The sequence below is a fragment of the Stegodyphus dumicola genome, chromosome X1 (assembly GCF_044657685.1).
Source record: "Stegodyphus dumicola isolate Sdum_Otavi_A_Nest chromosome X1, ASM4465768v1".
NCBI lineage: Eukaryota > Metazoa > Arthropoda > Arachnida > Araneae > Eresidae > Stegodyphus > Stegodyphus dumicola.
The window spans coordinates 202,035,208-202,056,708 of NC_140780.1; the positions used below are offsets into that span (position 1 = coordinate 202,035,208).

At 31.7% G+C, this 21,501-nt stretch overlaps 1 protein-coding gene across 7 annotated transcripts in view; it reads right to left on the reverse strand.

The window, feature by feature from the left end:
• Positions 1 to 20,852, reverse strand: part of LOC118190083 (hexosaminidase D-like) — a 278,340-nt gene extending 257,488 nt beyond the window's left edge. For all 7 annotated transcript variants that reach the window (XM_085808047.1, XM_085808052.1, XM_085808048.1 and 4 more), the window contains exon 1: positions 20,547 to 20,852. The gene's annotated coding sequence lies outside the window, so the exon portion shown is untranslated. The remainder of the gene's footprint in view (positions 1 to 20,546) is intronic.
• Between the last annotated feature and the right edge of the window lie 649 nt (positions 20,853 to 21,501).

The following is a 21,501-nucleotide window of genomic DNA, read 5'->3' on the forward strand; positions in this document are numbered from 1 at the left end:
GAGATGAGAAATCTTACAGGATGTTCTATTTTGTGCGTATCAATGGCCATCTTTTTTGCCAGCTCATTCTCATAAATGCCAACGTGCCCTGATACCCATGCTAGATAGCGTCTGCTGAGTGTTGGAATATTGCCGTTTAATATCGTAATATTCGCCTCGGCTGCTGTGCCCAATAAAAGCCGTTAGACTCAAGGCGGAGTCTCTAAAAAATCAGGCATTTTGTTTGGGAGTGAAGTCCTAAGCCTGATGGCTGCTGTAATAGAAACTCTTTCGGCTTGGAAAACAGCCTGCAGCCTTCTTTGCCATTTCTTAATCTTAATCTTTGTCTTTGTCACAGAACGCATTGGCTGTCCCCGATTCTATCTTTGAACCATCAGTATAACTGGTGACATGCATACCCATTTAAATGATATCTGCTTGTTTACGGCAATGGTGACCGAATGTCACAAAAGAGTTTAACCATGCTTTTTCAAAGGACTATGCTTATAAAACAGGAGTCTCTGTATTTAGGATTTTGGTGTTAAAACTTTTAGTCCTTTAACACTATAATAATATGTAATATACATCCATGATATGTTGTTACAAATGTGCAATCGAATTTGGAAGCATTTAATGCTATGAAACGCACAGACATTTAGGATCCATAAAAGTTGTACAAAATTACGTAATTAGTATCCGCATAAAGGAACATTTTGCTCACTTTGTACCATACATCAAAAAATCAGAAACTTTATGAAAATGATACACTAATTAAAAGTGAGAGCGTTTTTTTTTTTTTTTTTTTTTTTTTTTGCTTGTTTGTTTACGCTGTTACAAGTTTCAAAATGATTTCTTAACTCAGTGTGCTTAAATGGCACATAGATCTATGCCGGGGTTCTCAACCGATGGTGCGCGTGCCACTGGCTGTACGCAAGAAGCAAAATATTTTTAACTATTAAATTCAAAAATTAAAACCCCGACATCCTGATTGAATTTTTTTATCCAACACTTGTAAGTTTATGTGATCTGAGCTTTGTTCAAGAGTGGTGGTGGTAATAGTACTTTGTGGTGGGAGTACTAAAGATTTTCAATTTTTGTTCAGATCGTACGCGTTAGTCAAAAGGTTGAGAACCGCTGATCTATGCGAATACAAGCAGAACTAAATGCATTTTATTTCAAGGGTATTAAGCAGGAACAGGTAATTGATCAAATCAGATTTGACGAACCTATTTTATATTTAAATCTAATGTTGAGCAACAATTCTTACTGCCTATACTGTTAAAATATAGTTTTTGCAGGTTCCATCCTAGTGTTCGATCAGTTACGTATGCAATATATGTTGCAAATTTTAAAGTTATTGTATTCTTAATTTGTGTGACTGTATTTTGTATTCTTAATTTGTGTGACTGTATTTTGTATTCTTAATTTGTGTGACTGTATTTTGTATTCTTAATTTGTGTGACTGTATTTTGTATTCTTAATTTGTGTGACTGTATTTTGTATTCTTAATTTGTGTGACTGTATTTTGTATTCTTAATTTGTGTGACTGTATTTTGTATTCTTAATTTGTGTGACTGTATTTTGTATTCTTAATTTGTGTGACTGTATTTTGTATTCTTAATTTGTGTGACTGTATTTTGTATTCTTAATTTGTGTGACTGTATTTTGTATTCTTAAATTTGTGTGACTGTATTTTGTATTCTTAAATTTGTGTGACTGTATTTTGTATTCTTAATTTGTGTGACTGTATTTTGTATTCTTAATTTGTGTGACTGTATTTTGTATTCTTAATTTGTGTAACTAATTAGAAGTGGAATAATTTTTTGTTCAAAGTTTCAAAATGATTTCTTAACTGAGTGCTTGATCTATGCGAATACGAGCATAATTAAATGCATTTTATTTCAAGGGCATTAAAAAGGAACAAGTAATTGATCAAATCAGATCTATTTATATTCAAATATAATGTTTAGCAACAGTTCTTACTGCTTATACTGTTAAAATATAGTTCTTGCAGGTTCAGTCCTAGTGTTCAATTAGTTACGTGTGCAATACATGTTGCCAATTTTAAAGTTATTGTATTCTTAATTTTGTGTAATAAATCCAAACGTCCAAACACCAGATACACTGACATCAAATTCCATGAAATGAAAGAAAAATCTTAGTACTTGAAGGTATATCTTAATCTGCAAGTATCCTCTTTTAAGTTTAAACGGAATTCAAAATTAAAATCAAGCTGGAAGAGGTTAAAAAAAATAAGTGTCATTAATTAAAATAATTCGTCTTAGGCAATCATAGCTTCCCATCGAAGCATCTCGCAAATAAGTTAACTCAAAAACGCAAGCAATTGTTTCGGCGGGTATTTAATTGTGCCAAAGTACACAAGAGTTATCTACGTTAGTGTGTGATTATGGCAAAGCCCCGATTGCTATCTGCCTAAGGGAAGGAATGCCTTCGTGGAGGACTTTCTAAGGGAAACTGGCTCGTATACACGTTACACATGGGGAAAACCACTAAAACGAAACGCCCATGCAGCCAGCCCGTTTGCGGGATTCGAACCTCGGACCGAACTACCAGTGTTCAGCGACTTTACCGCTCGGCCGCTGGTAGGCATTATCTATGTTAGAAGTTCCCTAGTAGTAGCGGGTTTTTCTAGTGGAATTTATAACTAGTTCACATATACGAGTATGTAAATGAGTATAAAAAGAATAAGTATTTTGTAAGAATTAAGCTGCTAAACTTTCAATACTTAATTTGAATACCGTTAAATATTTATACGACCATTTAAGGACTTAATGATCCTAAAAATATTTTTATATACAAGAGAGATTACATTCTTCCAAAAAAATATATAAAATGTAACGTCTTGGAGCATAAGAAAATTACAAAACTCAGAACTTCGTACATAACTGAAATGGAAATGTATACCAACAATAATATACAAAGGAAACAAATGTAATCTGCAGGATAACATTAAACAGAAATACTTCTTGACCAGCAGAGAATATGTAGCAAATACTTCCACAGGATTTGAAGAGTCAATTTTTCATACCAAAGTCGAAAAAAAAAATCTACCATATTTATGCTTCAAAATCGAATTGTTTGTTTTTTATATCTGTACTTCTTTACGAGATCACTCACTTAAGGTCACGTACGGAAAGAAATCTTATGGGATGTTGCGGGTATGATATAAATTATTCTTGAAGTTGGATCCCGTCAAGAGTAAAACTCCTTATGGAAGTGTACCTTATACATCGATAAATTGGATGAAATCCACTAGATACAGTAAGACATTACTTCAATGTGGCAGTAAATTGCATCAAACACTAAAGAAAGGTCAAATGAGCCAGAAATTAAATTCCAAGCGTAGGCTGAATGTTTTTTTTTTTTGTTTTTTTTGTTTTTTTTTTGTTTGTTTGTTTGTTTGTTTAGAAAAAAGCTTGTAAAACAAACTTTTCGTGGATCTCTGATATTATCTTCTTGTGAGAGATTTTCTCTGTATCTTCCTTAAGGGGGAAATAAATCTATACGTTCCTTACTTTTGCGTTACTGATAGCGCATCATTTTTATTCTTAAAGCAATAACTTTCGATAGTGAATGTCATGTTCTTATTTCTGTTATTTGGATTTACAAATATAATTATTGGATAATTAAATCAAAGAAACGTTAAGAATGAAATTACTTTGGGACGTCTTTTAAAATAAGATAAAATATTATAGCTCTTTTCTGCAGACAATTTTTTAAACTATTTACAAAAGAGTAGTCCGGTGGTTATATGTGTGAAGTGTTACGTTGTTATTTGAGTTATTAAAATCTAGCATCTAGTTTTTCGTACTATTTAAAATTATAGGCAGATCCTCAATAGCTTAGTTTAACTGTGGCATACAGTTTAGAGCAAATTCCTAGTACTTCTTAGTACAAAAGACTTCTCTTAATCGAATCTTGAACCTAGATCTCCAGACCATCTATCAAATTACGCGATCTATCAAATGGATGCCTAAATTAGGTCCTAAAAAAAGATCACGTTATAGATATTTTTATAAATGTATGATTTTATTAAATTATAACAAACTGAATTCTAAAGAACTAATAAAGGAATAATAACGCAAAACTCATTCTTCTTTGACCTTATGTTATAATTTTTGTTTGAGCTAACAATATGTATTAGTTTTACCTTCGATAATTTATTCTGATCTAAAATTACCTGTATATGACTTATTGAACTGAGATTTAAAAAGAATATAGAAATAAGTTTCGCTGAAAAAAAGCGAGGTCAGTAGCACATGTATTTCTGGCATTTAGCATTATTAAGCCGGAGATGGATCATAGCAGACTATGAAATACTGTTTTGCCCCACAAGAATTACAGATTCGCACTTATAATAACAGAATTTTTCTATATGATACAAAATGGTCTAATGTAATAAAACAGGCAAATCGACAACCTTGTATTCAGCGTAGATTTTGTAAAATCCCAATCGATTTCGAGGGCAAAACAGGTTCCCCTTCATCTTTGGCGCTATTGGCACTTCCACTGGTCGTCTGTAGGATATAAATATGATACACATTCGCTTTCTCGCTTTTGCAGAATTTTTTGCTCCTGATGAAGGGGGACCCATTTTGCTCTCGAAATAGATTGGGATTTTACAAAGTCTACGCCGAATACAAGGTTTTCGATTTGCCTGTTTTATTTTCCATGTCGGCGTGTTTCTCTTACGTTTCAGTCTAATGTGGCTTTAATTCATAACTGAACGAAATTGTGCTCCGTAATATTAACCCTTTTATCACAGATAGTACCATAAAAGAAACACGTAATTCTAGATCGTTTCATAATTTTAATTTTCAATTAAATGAATTACATATCAAATAGACAATAGTAATGATTTATGAAATATAAGGTGCAAACAACGAAACAGTTCTGGAAATATCTCCGATTGAAATACTGTGTTACTATGAAAAAAGGAAACTTTTACTCAAATGAACTGAATCGTTGAAGCTAACATTATTTTGCTGAATGCGAAAAATTTTCATTCCGCTAAGGTGCTTAATTTTAGGAAAAGCCTTTAAAACAAGATATGTTAAGTTTATGAATTTTGATTATGTACTACGTACAGACAAAATAAAAATAGTCTTTAAAAATGTTTCTTACAAAATATGCTCTAGATAATGTTAGACTGTCAGTAAATTAAGTCAGCTAACGCTTCCTATACAGGCAATTACTAAGTTCTTACGAAAGTTGCAGCGTAAATATTCCATTTATTAGACATGCGAATATGAAAGGTATTTCTCAGTAGTTGTTTTGAAACTATGCAGCAATCTTCAAAATCATCATAAATTTATAGAAACCTTAGTTTCTGTCTGAACTATCTGCAGTTGTTGTATCATTTCCTTAAATAAGGCATTAAATTTAAGACGAAAAGAAAGGTTATTCACATTTCAATATTTTTTTTTTAAATTGTCACCGCAAAACTAAATCCCGATAAGCATGACAAAAAAAAAAATCAATCGTTGTGAAATTCACTATTTAAAATTTCTTCCGGTAAACTGTCAACTCAGATTTCTCCGAAAGAGTAAGGAAGAAAGAAAACTGCATTTAGCTCTGCATTGTTAATTTCGTATATATCTTAAAATAATCGCTTTCTAAATTAAACTACCTTGATTTCGTTTTTATAATCTGAAATATAGGAACCGAAATAAAATTTTTATAATCTCTTAAATTTTTAGTCCAAAAGGGCTTTGTCCTGAAGGACTATTGTTTTCGTTTTGCGATTTTGCGTCGGAATCCTATAAATGGCATATCACTTTTCAAATCGTTGCCACCAAATACCATCATCCTGTATTATATCTGAATAAATTAAATAAGGAAGAATCTGCATAAATGTATTTATGTTTCTCACATTGTGATAAAACAACGGTACCTAGAGTCATCCAATTTTGAATGACATAATCCTACTGCGAATATGGGCATCTAAAGCCCAAATTTGAAATTTGGAATTTGTTTTATTATAGATTTCATATTATGTAAAACTTTAATGAATTTTTGATTAACTCACTCAACGATTTAAAAGCCAGCAATGGCAACACTCTACGGGGGGGAGGGAACTTTTATCTCCAGCGCGCGGAACTGTGTATCGGAAATTCTAAAGATATGCTCAATTTAAAATTATTTTGCGATATTGCTCTTGAACTAAATTTTATGATTTAAGCGCGTTGAATATGATATTTAATAAGCAAAGGTAACATACAAATTGTTTTAAAAGACGCTCCTTTGGACTTAATTTAAAATTTGAAACCTTTCAATTTTTTTACTTTAATTTTATTAATATTTATTATAATTTTTTCGAAAAAATTAAATATTTTTAGACATTTTCAAAGCTAATTTTATTCAAAAATTTCGGAATGCATGTAAATTTAAATATTAAATATGTTTGGCGATAACTTCAATATTGGCGTCGGATTAAAAGCGATATCGATGCCAAATAGGAGAATCATTCCATTTTGCAATATGTCGGCTCTTTTGAGGTGATATTTATTTCCGTACTATTTGTTTTTAAGGAAATTTAATAAATTGGTATAAAATTGGCTGTAATATTGTAAGTCAGATTAACATTTTTTGCAAAATTTTAATAAATGTTATTTAAGGAAAAATGATAAATATATATGAATGAATTTAAGGTTTTGGTTTGATTTGGTTCATTAGATTATGGCAAAGCACTCGAGAGCTATCTGCCTTAAGGGAGGGATGCCTTCGTGGAGGACTTTTTAAGCGAAACTGGCTCGTATACACGTTACACATGGGGAAAGCCACGAAAACACCCATGCAGCCAGCCCCGTTCGCGGGATTCGAACCTAGATCCGTTATGAACAGGAAACTTGGCAGCAAGGCAGATAAAAGTAATAATATGTAAAACATGGCGTATACGAGTATCACTGATGAAGCAGACACAGAAGATCCATAATGAGAACTAAATTTTATGATTTAAGCGCGTTGAATATGATATTTAATAAGCAAAGGTAACATACAAATTGTTTTAAAAGACGCTCCTTTGGACTTAATTTAAAATTTGAAACCTTTCAATTTTTTTACTTTAATTTTATTAATATTTATTATAATTTTTTCGAAAAAATTAAATATTTTTAGACATTTTATTAGAAGTCTTATATATGTGCAATTAAGAGGCAGACGTAGCAGATTTAAAACGTATTTCTTTTACTGCAGTTAAACATTTAGCGTTCGCAAATACTACTTGGCAAACTTACCGTGCCTATTCCAGAACATTTATACTTCAGAAACTATTGCGAATCGAAGAAAAGAGTGAGGCAGCGTTTAGCGAGAACAAACGTAGAAGCAAAACTGCACAGTTAAATCCAATATGACAGCTTATTAAGAGAAAGTTTTAAATTTCGAATTAGCTCATCAGAGTTATATATGGAATGATCTAGAAATGATGCAGTACAGAAAAGTAAAATTAAGCATTAAGGGGCTATTGCAGATTTAAATTATAATTTATATTTGCATATTTTTTATCTTGTATATATATATATATATATATATATATATATATATATATATATATTGATTGATTGATTGATAGCCTCTTTTTACCTACTTTTAATTTTGTTCAAATGGTAACATATTTTTCTAATATTTTCAGATTCTTCTGTTCACATTATTCTATACATTCAAGAAAAGTAATGCAGAAACAAACGCAGAATTTTTTTTAATTGAAATTCTTGTTGAGTTAAGTTTTAATTTTATTCAAGAGCAAAAATTACAGCATTAAAAATTTAATTTTATTAATTGACAATGCCAGATGTATTTTTTCTTATAGAGGAGAACCGAGGTTATTTTATAACAATTATATTAAGTATATTAATTTTTGCATTTAAAATATTTTTGTTAAGCCTTTTTCGAATTGTTAATCTGAAATTTTTGGATTAAGTGTTAATGCTTATTTTCTGAGAAATACTCGTCGCTTTCAGTGTGTGTGTGTGTGTGTGTGTATGGCAAAGCCTCGAGGGCTATCTGCCTAAGAGGAGGGATGCCTTCGTGGAGGACTTTCTAAGGGAAACTGGCTCGTATACACGTTACACATGGGGAAAGCCACGAAAACACCCATGCAGCCAGCCCCGTTCGCGGGATTCGAACCTAGATCCGTTATGAACAGGAAACTTGGCAGCAAGGCAGATAAAAGTAATAATATGTAAAACATGGCGTATACGAGTATCACTGATGAAGCAGACACAGAAGATCCATAATGAGAAATAAACTTAGAAGTCTTATATATGTGCAATTAAGAGGCAGACGTAGCAGATTTAAAACGTATTTCTTTTACTGCAGTTAAACATTTAGCGTTCGCAAATACTACTTGGCAAACTTACCGTGCCTATTCCAGAACATTTATACTTCAGAAACTCTTGCGAATCGAAGAAAAGAGTGAGGCAGCGTTTAGCGAGAACAAAGGTAGAAGTAAAACTGCACAGTTAAATCCAATATGACAGCTTATTAAGAGAAAGTTTTAAATTTCGAATTAGCTCATCAGAGTTATATATGGAATGATCTAGAAATGATGGGGACACATGGGGAAAACCACGAAAATGCCCATGCAGCCAGCCCGTTCGCGGGATTCGAACCTCGGACCGAACTACCAGTGTTCAGCGACTTTACCGCTCGGCCGCTGGTGGGCCCCCGTCGCTTTCAGAGGTGATCTTCTTAGTATATATATACATATGAAATATTCGTTGCCTGTTTGTATAATATGTAAGCTTTATACGTATTATTTTAAATTCTACATAAATAAAGGCTGCGGGTAATTATTAATTCACCGAGATTTCAAACATAACTTTTCAAAATCTCGATGAAATGTGATAGATATTCTGCTGCAATCATTTATTATTATTTTTCACGCGTACTGGGACATTTAAAGGTGTACTAAATTCAAATGTTAGACCTTTGATAACTGCTGACGATCAGAAATGTCAGCTTTTTTTGGGTGGGGAGGGGCAAATGAATCAAGATTTAAAGGTATTTCTTTTCTAGAAAATCCCTTAAATAATATCGCTTGGAAACGAAGTCCATTTTTCATTAAAAAAAATATGATTTTAATGAGGAAACTAGACTCTAACATCTCACGCGTGCGAAATCAAGAACACCAGAAATTCTGTAGAAGTAACACGTTTGGAAATCGAAGCCGATCCGAACGCATTACTGTAAATATATTTTTGATGTATTAGTTTGGTTTATTTAATTAGGACGAATACGAGAGGGGTATCTGCCTAAGAGGAGGAATACCTTCGGGAAGGGCTTTCTAAAGGAAACTGGATCCTGTCTACGTTACACATGGGAAACGCAGGCAGTCTGTTCACCTGTAATCGAACTTCCTGTTTTCAGCGAATCACGTGTTCATTTATTGAAGAAATATTAAAAAACAATTCATGTTTAACGTGAATTAAAAAGTTCGCTAAGTGTGTGTACTGAGAGTATTTTTTTCCCTTCCACCAAGCGAAAAACAATTAGAGCCAAGTTATAAAGTTGAGGTTAAGTTGAAGGCTAGAAACGAACCACGAAGAAAAAAAAAATCAGTATATCACTTCAGAAAAAATCCGATTTTGTGTCCAAATGCAAATATTAGACCAATGCTATACATCAATCTAATATCCATCTTAAGTCGCACTTTCGAGATATGAAAAATATAATTTAAATTTTGTAGATCTATCAACTAGAAAGGACATATAGATCTGTTCCCATTTTATCTATGTACGTTTAATTCGTTATGTTCTGTATTTATTATGCATATAAACCGCAGATCACGGAATTTCGATTGATCATATAAATTAAGATTTGGTAATCGCTTACAAAAAAGAGAGCACTACCTGTCTTCGGGGATGACTCAAAGTAAATTAGCTTTCGTGACCATGTTGTAATATCGAAAAAGTAACAAACTCCCAGTAATTAGTTCTTTCGCCTAAACTCGGCACAACTAACCATTGTTTCGGCTGTTCAAAATGGTTTATTTAACTGTGGAAAGGACACATTCACTATCTGCCAAAGAGGGATACTTTAGTAAGGGCTCTCTAAGAGAAAGTGGCTCGCATCCATGTTACCCCTCAGAAAGCCAAGAAAATGCCCACGCAGCCATCCCTCTCGCTGAGATTCCAGTCCCAGTCGAGCTCCCAATAGTTAGCGATTTTACCGCTAACTATTGGGTTGTTATTGGTCGCTGGTTGGGCTTCAGATTTATAGAATACGAATCAAATACATGTTGAAGCACTTAAAAATAAATTTGTGGGCTAAAAATTCTTAAATCTACTCTCAATTTTACTGCTGTGCAGAATATGATCTTAAAAAGTCTTAATATTTATAACTAGTTTGAAAACTTGTTGGCTAAACATAAACGCGTGGGAAATTGTTTGGGTTTGGTTTATTTGATTACGGCAAAACGTACGAGGGCTATCTGCCTAAGGGAAGCAATGCCTTCGTGGAGGACTTTCCAAGGGAAACTGGCTCGTATATACGTTACACATAGGAAAACTACGAAAAGCCCATTTAGCCAACCCTTTCCCCGGAATTCGAACCCAGGACCAAACTACCAGTGTTCAGCCTGTTTACGGCTCAACCGCGGGTGGGCCCTTTGACCGCATTTTGGTCTAAAAATGCAAGATGATAAAAGTAAGCTTGATAAGCAGTGACTTAAAGTATAAATTTATGCCAGTTGCTGAAAATAGTGTTTTGGGCTTTATTAACCAATCTGTTTTTATATCCGTAGATGTTATGAAAATATTTGACTTTAGAAGTTTATTGCAGACATGCGGTGCACCTTTTTCATTAAAGCGCATCTGACGTTACTCGGATACCTTCCATAAATCTAAGGAGTTGACACTTTAGTAGTTATTTTGACATTTGTGAAATTTTGTATTCGAGATCCGAAATGTGACAAATGAATAGTGACAAAAATACAAATAGTATAATTTAGACAGTTTCCAAAGCTTCTTTTACCGCGCGCAGCAATTCTTATTCGCTATACTGCGTAAAATATTACCGCTCTCAGATCGACATCTTTTAACATGACATTTTTCTGAACATTTTAATAACTTAGAAACTCATTAAAACGATGTCGGCTCGTGTCAAAACTTTCGAAAGGCATATGCTTTCCTTTATGCACACTGATTTAGCATACGAAAATTCAGTTGCGGCTTAAAATATTTCACAGAACGATGAAAGAATATGTCAGTGCAAATCCTCCGAAAGAGAATATCTAGCGAAAAATAAACCTTATACTATCCCGGTGTTTCGCGTTAGTTGCCTTGTATTTGATGATCACGTGAAAAAGAAAATGAAACCGTAGCTCGAAAAATCAAAGAAAAATTTGTCAAAATATTTATTCACAACATGTAATGAACTTCGGTCGATATGCGTACATAACCCTTCAGTCGTTTCGATAATTAGTACTATTTGTCAAGTAATTTAGAACGCAAATATTAGGTCTTCCTTTTTTACATTTTTTCTCTCGGAATAAATTCCTTCTTGCCCTTAGCATTAAAGAAAGTCATTCTTTCATTTTCTTAATTGCTTCCATTCCTCTTAAATAATCCAAATACTAATTAAACGCGAAATTTCTCAAGAACGTCGCATAAAGCAAATTTTTATTAGCAAGGCTTAGAAATGCTTAAATTTATTACCTATTCAAGGAAGACACATAAATGATAAAGGATCCTGAATTGTAACAGATTAATAATAAATTAAGAAACGTCTAAGGATGCGCTCTAATTAGAGATTGTTTATTAATTCGAGAAGAAAATTTAGTCTGGATGCCAGCATATAAGCCATGATATATGTTTCCCTATAACTTTAATATAGATTAGTTACTGAAGTTGGATTATTATACAAAAGCACACACTTTGTCTGGCTTAGAAGGTATGTATTCGTGAAGAATTTTCTGATGAAAACAGTCTCATATTCACATTAAGAACAAGAATCCTTGACTAACCAGCATATTAAGCCAACGGAATCTGAGCCCGGGACAAACTAAGAGGTGGAGGATCTCGCACATTTAGGATGAAACTGGGCCTCATCATCTCAAATGCGGAATTGAGACTATTTCTTATGATTAAGATAAAAAAGGGGCATTTTAATAATGTTGCACTCTGATACGGAAGATTCAGTTAGTTTACCAAAGAGCGGAATTTCTGGGTAGGAAATGTTCATTCCGTGGAAAATCTTTCTTAAAAAATGCTCTATTTCGAAGCCTAACTTTTTTCCTCCCTCGCAAAAGGAATTCAAGAACTTGGTTAACCTTAACGGTGTTCAATGGTCTTGTTTATTCAGCCGTAAACAGAATCTCAGAGATTTAAGGATTGTCTTGTAATTTGTAACATTATATTTCTGCAAGGCACTTTAGCTAGAAAAGTTGGTACTTTGCCTTTAACCGGGCGTAAGCGATTAAATTGCCAAATGGTGTTCCAATCGCCCTTATTGACATTGAAAACATTCCCATAGTTTTCTCGCAGACGTGGAGGAGGAAAATAGATGATCCATTTGAAAAATTTTTAAATGATATTAAAAGTTTTGGTATTTTTTTATTGTACGTATCCCCGTTTCAAACTGTGTACAACTGATTTCTTTTTCGTGTAATTTCGCGCACACACGCGACAATAGTCAATCTGCTAGCACATACCACACACGTGTTTGAATACACATAGATTGGCACTATTTACATTCAACCATCTTTACTGAATAGCATCCACAAACTTTAACCATCGCCAATATAGATTTTTAGGTACTTTTCCGTTTCGCCGGCGCAAATCTCGCCAAGCAGACTTTATTGGCGACAACATACAGTATACACATAAAAAATATTAAAAAAATATTAGTTCTAAGAATTCTTTTAAAAAAAGAAGACATAAACATTTTAATATCGCTTAAAATTTTATCAAAAGCCAATAAATAAAGACAATAAATTTGTAAAAAGACATTAATTTAAGAATTTACTATGCTTTCATGGTTCAACATCCTGATTCGCCGGTTCATATCACGTGACCCCAAGCGATCTCATCTCACGTAAACTACTCTACAAAAATCTAATGCTCTCGGTAATTATCTACATCCATTTCAAGTTAAATCTTAATTTGGAACACAAGTTTAAATGCAAGAAATATTTCAATTCGTACGAATAACTTACTCAGAAATTATGTAAAACTGCAGTGGCTAATGCATTCTCATTAGAATGGATGAATTTAACCCTTGACTTTACCTTTTCTATATTTTCGGCTTCGGATAAGCGCTGTGATTGCATCCCAATTGACTTAGCTACCGAAAATGGCCTTAGACATAAACTGAACTATCTGATAAAAAATCTATGTATTCTATATGCTAGTATTGTAAGAAACAACCAGTCTGATAAGAAAAAGCTGCGACTTGTTTTGAAAATGATGCGTAAAAGGTTACCAGCGAGAATATTCCGTTTGGCATCAGTTGTACCATTAATGGCGACTTTATCGCTTGCGCCGGCAAAACGGAAAAGTACCGATTTTTACTTTTCTCATAAAATATCTTGTTTCTCGTAATATGCTTTGTTTTATTATTATTTATGAACAGTGCTTATGAGTCAAAAAGATGGTCTGAAGTTTTTCGCCAATTCACAAAATCACCAATGAGTTATAGATTTTTTGTAACAGTGCAAATAATTAGGTATCGCTATAATTTATCTTAATCTCTCATATTTATTACAGATGGTTTTGCAGAGCTTTTAGATGTGATTATAAATAAGTTTGACGGAGAAAGTTATGCTGTACATAATCCATGAATATGAAACATGATATGCCAAAGAAGTGTTAGCAGAATTTTATTTTATGTAAAATACAAGCTGCTTTACATAGTTCTTGAATCTATTACATTATAGAACAACATGCGTCAAGCAAGCTTGCTATAGCAACAAAATGTACTTTCGTCATCAGGTCGTTTCGACTGTACGAGTAAGGTTATTAAAACGAACAAATAACAAAACAGTAAAACAAGTTTTAAAAACTCATTTCCAATTCTTATTTTGAAAACAAGAATAACTTCTGTAAGAAATAAGAACAAGAACGTTAAAAGTGGCCAATATTTAACGTTGGCGGAAAGTATTCCGGTAAAGTCATTAGTTGAATACTGTTCTAGAAACGAGTTAAAAGTTTTTTACTATTTTGACAAGAACCTAAAACAAAATTTAAACACCTTAGCAATAAAAGTTTCTTCAGTATTTAACAAAACTTCAAAAGAAAATCAAAGAAATTCATTTCTAAAGCAACAGCAAGAAAAGTTTGTAAATTATCTATTGTTAAAATGTATGTATACGTAAAACTATCGAAACTATTGTCCTTCCATATTACGCAAAAATTTATTGTGTGAGATGATCTATTGTGTGAGGTGATTTATTAAGTGAGGTGCAATGAACAATTTCCGACATTCGAGAAATAAGGAAGAATGAATTGGATTTCATTGAAATTACGAAATAAATTTTCGTCATCTGAATTTCAGCTTTCAATTTAGAGTATGAAACAAGATTTCAACTTGCAAAAACATCAATAATGCACGTTTCTTAAGGATTTTATTCAAGTAATCAGAAATTAATTCCTTCTGAAGAGATAATGCAAATCAACTTTGAACCAGGAAATAGTCTTTTAGAAATTGTGCAAAATGAAATAATTAATATTTAATAATGTGCAAAATAAACAAATGAAATGTTTTTCAGCACAGTTTTGCAGCTATTACAATTAATTATTTTGATGGAAAATTTAAATTCAAACTTAGATTTAGCCAAAAAATCAGACAATGATAACATAAAAGAAGACTACTCTAATAATAAATAACAGTTAATTGCAAAATAGTATACAATAAGTTATTAAACTTTAAATGTAAATAAAGCTCTAAATATTACGTTCTTATTGCTTTGCATCATTACCATTGTACCACCTGAAATACAATTATTTATTGACCTGAAATACAATTATTTAGTATTTAATTTTTTTAGTATTTTTCAGCACAGTTTTGCAGCTATTACAATTAATTATTTTGATGGAAAATTTAAATTCAAACTTAGATTTAGCCAAAAAATCAGACAATGATAACATAAGAGAAGACTACTCTAATAATAAAACAGTTAATTGCAAAATAGTACACAATAAGTTATTAAACTTTAAATGTAAATAAATCTCTAAATATTACGTTCTTATTGCTTTCGGAAAAAAATATAATTATAGACAAGACTTCTTTTAGGGAAAAGCATACTACGGAACATATTTCTTATTATTCAGCTGATGACTGTGGCAGCCACTTTTGTCTTCAGCTAGTCCTCTGGTTCCACTATAAAACTAATCTGATTGCGTGCATTCTTATAGCCTTTTAAAAATAAAATACTCTCATAGCGAAAACTTCTCAAAACAGTTAGCGCAAACGCATCGTTAGGATCCTTGCTATTACTGAAGAAGTAAACACTGCTTTAATAATTCAAAAAAAAAAAGTAAGAGCTGTTTCTGAATAATTTTGCAATTTCGGAAATGAGCATATGAACTAATACTAACTAAAATACAATAAACACGCCAATGAACAACTGTTAGAGATACTAAAGCAAATTAGTCCGATTCTTGCTATTTAATATGTCCAAAAAATATATGCCTTGTTTCAGTAACTCAAAAAATAAAATTTAATCTTTTATAGTTTTAAAAATCTAGCAACCAAACACTATTCAAACTCATTATACGTAGAAGTGAAGGTATAAAAAATTAGAGAGAACGCCAGTATGGAAATAGGACTAAGTAAAATCTAAATATATTTGTGTAAAATTTCCAAATTTGATATTTAATATTATCAGTTTGATTTAAAATTAAAATTCAGACACGTTCTTGCCTTTAACTAATCAGAAGGAAAACCTTTTCTTCAAAGACGACACTAAATATAAGATTTTATTTTCTTCATTAAAATCTTTGCATTGTATCATCAAGAATATAGATATGCATGTAGTTTAGATATTACATTCAGTAGAAATCAAACAAATTCTGCTTCCGAAACAGCTTTCCCTTTTTTTTTACGTTACTTTAGGGAATAGAATTGAAAATCCGTTTTAGAAAGACAGTGACACTATTATAAACGAATTCCGCTTAAAGTATATAGCGAGTTGATCCGTTAATAACTTCCTTTGGTATATAGTGCAAACAAGAAAAATTATGTCTCAATATTTGAAAACTCAATTTATTCTTTGGTATTTATTGATGCATTCTTAACAAGACTAAAATTTGAAAAATTCTGTCTTAATACTCATTGCATGAAGTTTATTCGCAAGACTAATAATCACTACTGCAACATGAATAAAATATTAATCATTAAAAATCCCGATTTTGGAAATGCTTACTTATTTAGTATGGAGTAAATTTGGGAATGTGTAAAAGAAAGCTTATTACCTTACTTTACTTTGTCAGATGCAACAACTAATTTTTTTAGTAATGTTTATCACATCTGCTATTACTTACATCTAAGTTATTCTGTAAATCTGCTATTACTTACATCTCATTTATTCCGTAAATCAGCTATTACTTGCATCTGATGTAAACGTTTAATAGACTTGCGTTTACAACAATAAACGTTAATTTCATTCAAGTTTAGAATGTAAGATCGTAATAGAGGTTGTAATATAAAGAATATTACAAATTTTATTCAATTTTAAATTTCGCGAAAAACTACTAAAATTGCACAAAGTAATTTTCAAGTCTTAAATCTATTTCGAAAATGCTTTCATGTTTCTTTACTAAGAATTACATTTCTTCAGCAAATGTTTTTTGTAAATTATCGCAGTAACTCTAAGAAAGTACTTAAAAGATAATATCGTGATATAAATCAATATTTACATAATGAATTTATAAACGGCAGTTACATGAAAACAGAAGCTATAAATACATGAAGTCCATTGTCATACGCTTTTATTGTACGTATAACAACAGGAGTTTCCAGTTGGGAGCAATTTGGAATTTCAGGTGGATAATCAAGAGCGAACTCTATCAAGTCACGAGCCATAACTCAGACAGTTGCCGGCGTGCGAACATGCTCGTAGGGAATGTAGTCGTTTGTGAAATACTTGCTACTGGTGCGGAGGATAGGGAAGTCTGAAAACCATTGTATTATAAGCACCGTAAATATTTCAGCTGATTTACCACACAGAATATAGCAGTTATAGTCGCAGAAGTAGCTATCTTTTTAATTTGATTCAGCGAAACTAAATTTAACAACAAAAAATTCGATTTAAATGTGAAAAGTTAAGGAATTCTAGTAAACAAAAGGAAGAAAACCTCATTAGCTGATTAGACCTGGTAGCTAATAAAAGCTCTTGCCTTAAATTTTAAGATATAAAGATTAGGGAAACTGTCTACAAACTTTAATAGGAAAGATTTTTCTCCCTCACCGTCTGCAGTTTAATGGTATCACAGAACCATAGTAGGAAATGCGTTCATATGTTAGCCTTCGTCCTAAAATTACGTATCAAATAGGTAGAGGATGATAGCCAACATTTTAACACTTGTTAAAAATGATTTAGCTACAAATTCACAAATAGATGGGATTATATAATACCACATATAATTCAACTCAACTAGAACTCATTCCCGGCTGTGTTCGCAAAGTCAAAAGTGAATTGTTTAGGCAAACTGAATAAAATTTTCTTCGATTAGTTATATTGTTTTTGAGTAATTTGAAAAATGGAAGATTTGCTTTCTAACAATTTTTTTAACTTCAAAATATCATCTAGATGCATTTTTTAAAAATCTAGATAATAAATACATCAAAATAGTAAAGTGTCGATAGTTTTATGTAAAATGATTTCTCAAAACCTGAAATTGATTCGGGTGAATACTTTCAGAGATGTCCAGAGTCCAGGTAAAAAAAATTCTCGAATACAGGTAAGCGATACATCAAACATTTCTATTTTAATCACGTTTCACGCTTTTCATGGGTTTAAATTAGCGAAGTATTCCGATTTGAATAAATGCTTTAACCACAATTATGTCTAGCTATAGACGTGCGTAAACTAACATTACGCAAAAAGTAATCGGTTTTCGTAAACCCTTATTTTAATGTGGCTCCGTAAATAAAAAAAAAATCTCTTTTCTTAGGCAGATATGCCTCCTGTGATGTTTTGCTGTGTTTTAATAAAGAAACCTCTATAAATGTAAGCGATAAGAATAATAAATCTGTGATACTCGAAAAGTAATTTTTACGTTTTCAGAATTTTCCATAATCATTAAAATAAAAACACCTTGTTCCGTTTTTTGTAGTTTTGTATTTTTTCATTAAATGAAGTAATAAAACGAGTAGTTTATTTGAAATATATTTTGATTATTTATTTGGTTAAGATTTTATTTATTTGAAACTGGTAAAAATCTGGGTTAAATCTCGAAAGAAGTATTTTTTAAATACTAAACTAAATGAGCAAGGAAAACTAGTTTCGAACAGATTAGTGAAAGCTAATCTAACGGCTGATCATATTTTAAAGATCAGCTGCTATTTAATAAATATCGGATGTAACATGAATATTTCTTTCGGAACTACAAATTTCAAGAAATAAACCAATTTTATTCAAGCAAAAATAACAAAATTAGAAATAAACTAGATTAAATAATTGTGAATTTTATCAATAGGTGAAAATAAAGAACATTAATCTTAAACAATTAGGTTCTTTCTTTAATCTGTACTTTGGAAAAATTCTGAAAAACCTAAAATTCACTTCCAGTATATTCATTTAATTCTTGTCGAAGGAAAAATTTAGTTACGCTTATATAGGCATTAGAATATCTACAGATTATTATGTAAAAATGTTTTCGTGATTGTGCAGAAATTAAAGTTTGTAAATATTCAAGAAAAACTCGAAATTTTCTAATTTCTGGTAGAATTTTATTTAAAATATAGAAGTTAACTGGAGAAAATGTTACAAAAATTTCCCAAGAAATTTTATTCTATAAAACTAATGATTTGAAAGCATGCGAGTAATTTAAAAAATCGACTATTTAAACTCGGAAAATATTTCTTGAAATGCAACTCTTAAAAAATGACTAATGCAGATTTCAAATAACTCGGATTTTTTTTAAATGCAAGATACTTTATTTTTAACTCGAAAATTTCTGCACATTGCTACATAATATGCAAATATATAAAACTTTTTAAAATCGTCAATATCACAAGCCATAGCTGAAACAAAAAGGAAAGAAAAACATCCTGCTCTGAAAATGTTGTAACTCGTGAGAAATTACCTACCAAAATACCGCTAACTAGAAAATAAAATAGAAATTTTCTTAAATATGCAACTGAAGTAAAGGGATGGAAAAAGAAAACTTGCAAGTCAAAGACAGAAAGAAGTCTTCGTTTTAGTGGCCTGTGAACAGTTTAATTTACTTAAATGGAAACTTCACAATAATGACGCCAAAGGAAATTACAAGAACACTTAAATTCCTTATATTTCTACAAGAACGTGTTAAAAAAATGATCCTCCACTGTATTTATTCTAAAACAGTTTTTTATTTGATCATCATTTCCAAAAACGTTTCCTTACGGTTCATAACTACAGTTAAAAGAGTACATGATCGTTAAATTATCATTAAATCATATTGCTCCTTTCAAGAATAGATTTATTTTCTCATAACAGTCTTCGTGCATGAATTTGAATTTCCCCGGTTTACTATAAAAATGCTGTAACATTTGAACAATGCAAAAGTACAATAAAAAATTTCAGTATAAACAAAGTTTATAAAGTTCTGGGATTTACTTGATTTATTTTAAGAGTGCAAGTCGCAAAAATAAATTAATTTGAACGAAGAGAACATATACTCCCTTAAACTCAAATTACTTTAAATACATTGGGAAGATTTCACCTCTGAAGGAGCAAAAAAGCAATTCTTGGAATTTCCTCAAGATATCAAGAACTGTTTCCTCAAAACTCGAAACATAAAATTAAGCACGCTAAAATCCTTTTCTTTCCTTAACCGCAAACTAGTATTCATTTAGAATGCGCTGAAATTTATTAGCTTGTTATTATTGTAGTCACGAATGATAGGATAAAATTCTTTTTTTAAAATGTTTTTTCCCCGAAGTTACACAGTTCTTTTAACAGCTGTTAAATTCCAACATAACATTCAGAATTTAACAGGCATTCTTGATATTCTAATTTTTAAAAGTGCCTGTTCTAAATCCAGTGTCAACACTCGATTTCATACAGGGGTAACCGTAAAAGATAGATATCAAAATTGTTTCCAAACTCATGAAATATATAAATGGCAACTAGTATCGCCTTTATTCTAAAGGACGCATTAAATGGTCACTGTAAAAGCATGCAAAACAAAAATCTTACATAATACTTCCACTCAAAACAGATTCTTTAAAGAGAAATTAACATTGTCCTTGGAACTTTTCAAAAAGAAGAAAACAGGTTATTCGGTTTAAGAAAAACAGCTACTCAAGTGGACTAATACTCTTCCTTCTTGAAGAAGGAAAAAGAGAAGCACATGACCAGTATAAACACGTAACGAAGAGGGAAAAAAAGTACTAAAAACACTCACCAGTTTGTGGGTCACCTGTTCAAAAGAGCAGCGGCGCCTCTTCACTCCACGCTTCAGCTCTGTAGCGAGTGCAGTGGCCAGGTAGAATGATAAATTGTTACACCTGGTATACTTGACGACATGCTGACCATGTGCACATGCGCGACGTAATTCCGACAGTCGTAGAGTTCTAAACGCACGTCTTTACCCACGATTCGTTTTTTTCGGTTGCGCGGATATTTAAAAGAGAGTAAACTTCGCTAAGAATTGCCCCCGCGATCCTAGCCATGACGACCTCGCGTTTTATTTAAAACATTAAGATGGGAAAACGTGGAAGCGAGTTCAGAAACTAGGCTGCACGCGACCCCAAGCGGAGATCTCTTGCAACTCAAATGACTGTTAAAGTCTTTACGGTGAAAGAGGAAAAAGGCCCTTTTTTTCTTTACATTCTTTTGCCCGCTTCTACGAGCAACAGGTACGTTATATAGTATCATTCAAAAACTCTTACACACAAAGGAATACATTTATTTCATTTGCACGTGTATTTTACTAAAACATTCTTTGAAAAGAATGATTGCGAATTTTTACCCTCACTCGGAACTAGTTTTAAAATCATTACTAAAAATAATTATCGTCACCGAAATGATAATAAAATTTATTATATAAAAAGTTATGTAACTAAAAATTGAATAAATGAAAACTTCAGGATTAAAAGTGCTTACATAAAACATGTTCTTCAAATTCGGAGTTTGAAAATTAGTCACCGTAAATGTGTAACTATTTGCCTCAACATACTGTGGTGCACTCGGATCAGCTTCGTGATATTATTCAAAAATCTGTGTAAAATATAATAAAGAATAATAAAGAAGAAATTAGATTTTAAATAAGTCGTTTATAAGGACTTATTCTTTTTGTGATTTTGCATTTCAAGATGCTGTTGAGGGTAATATCATTATAAGAAATATTTTTTCTGTCA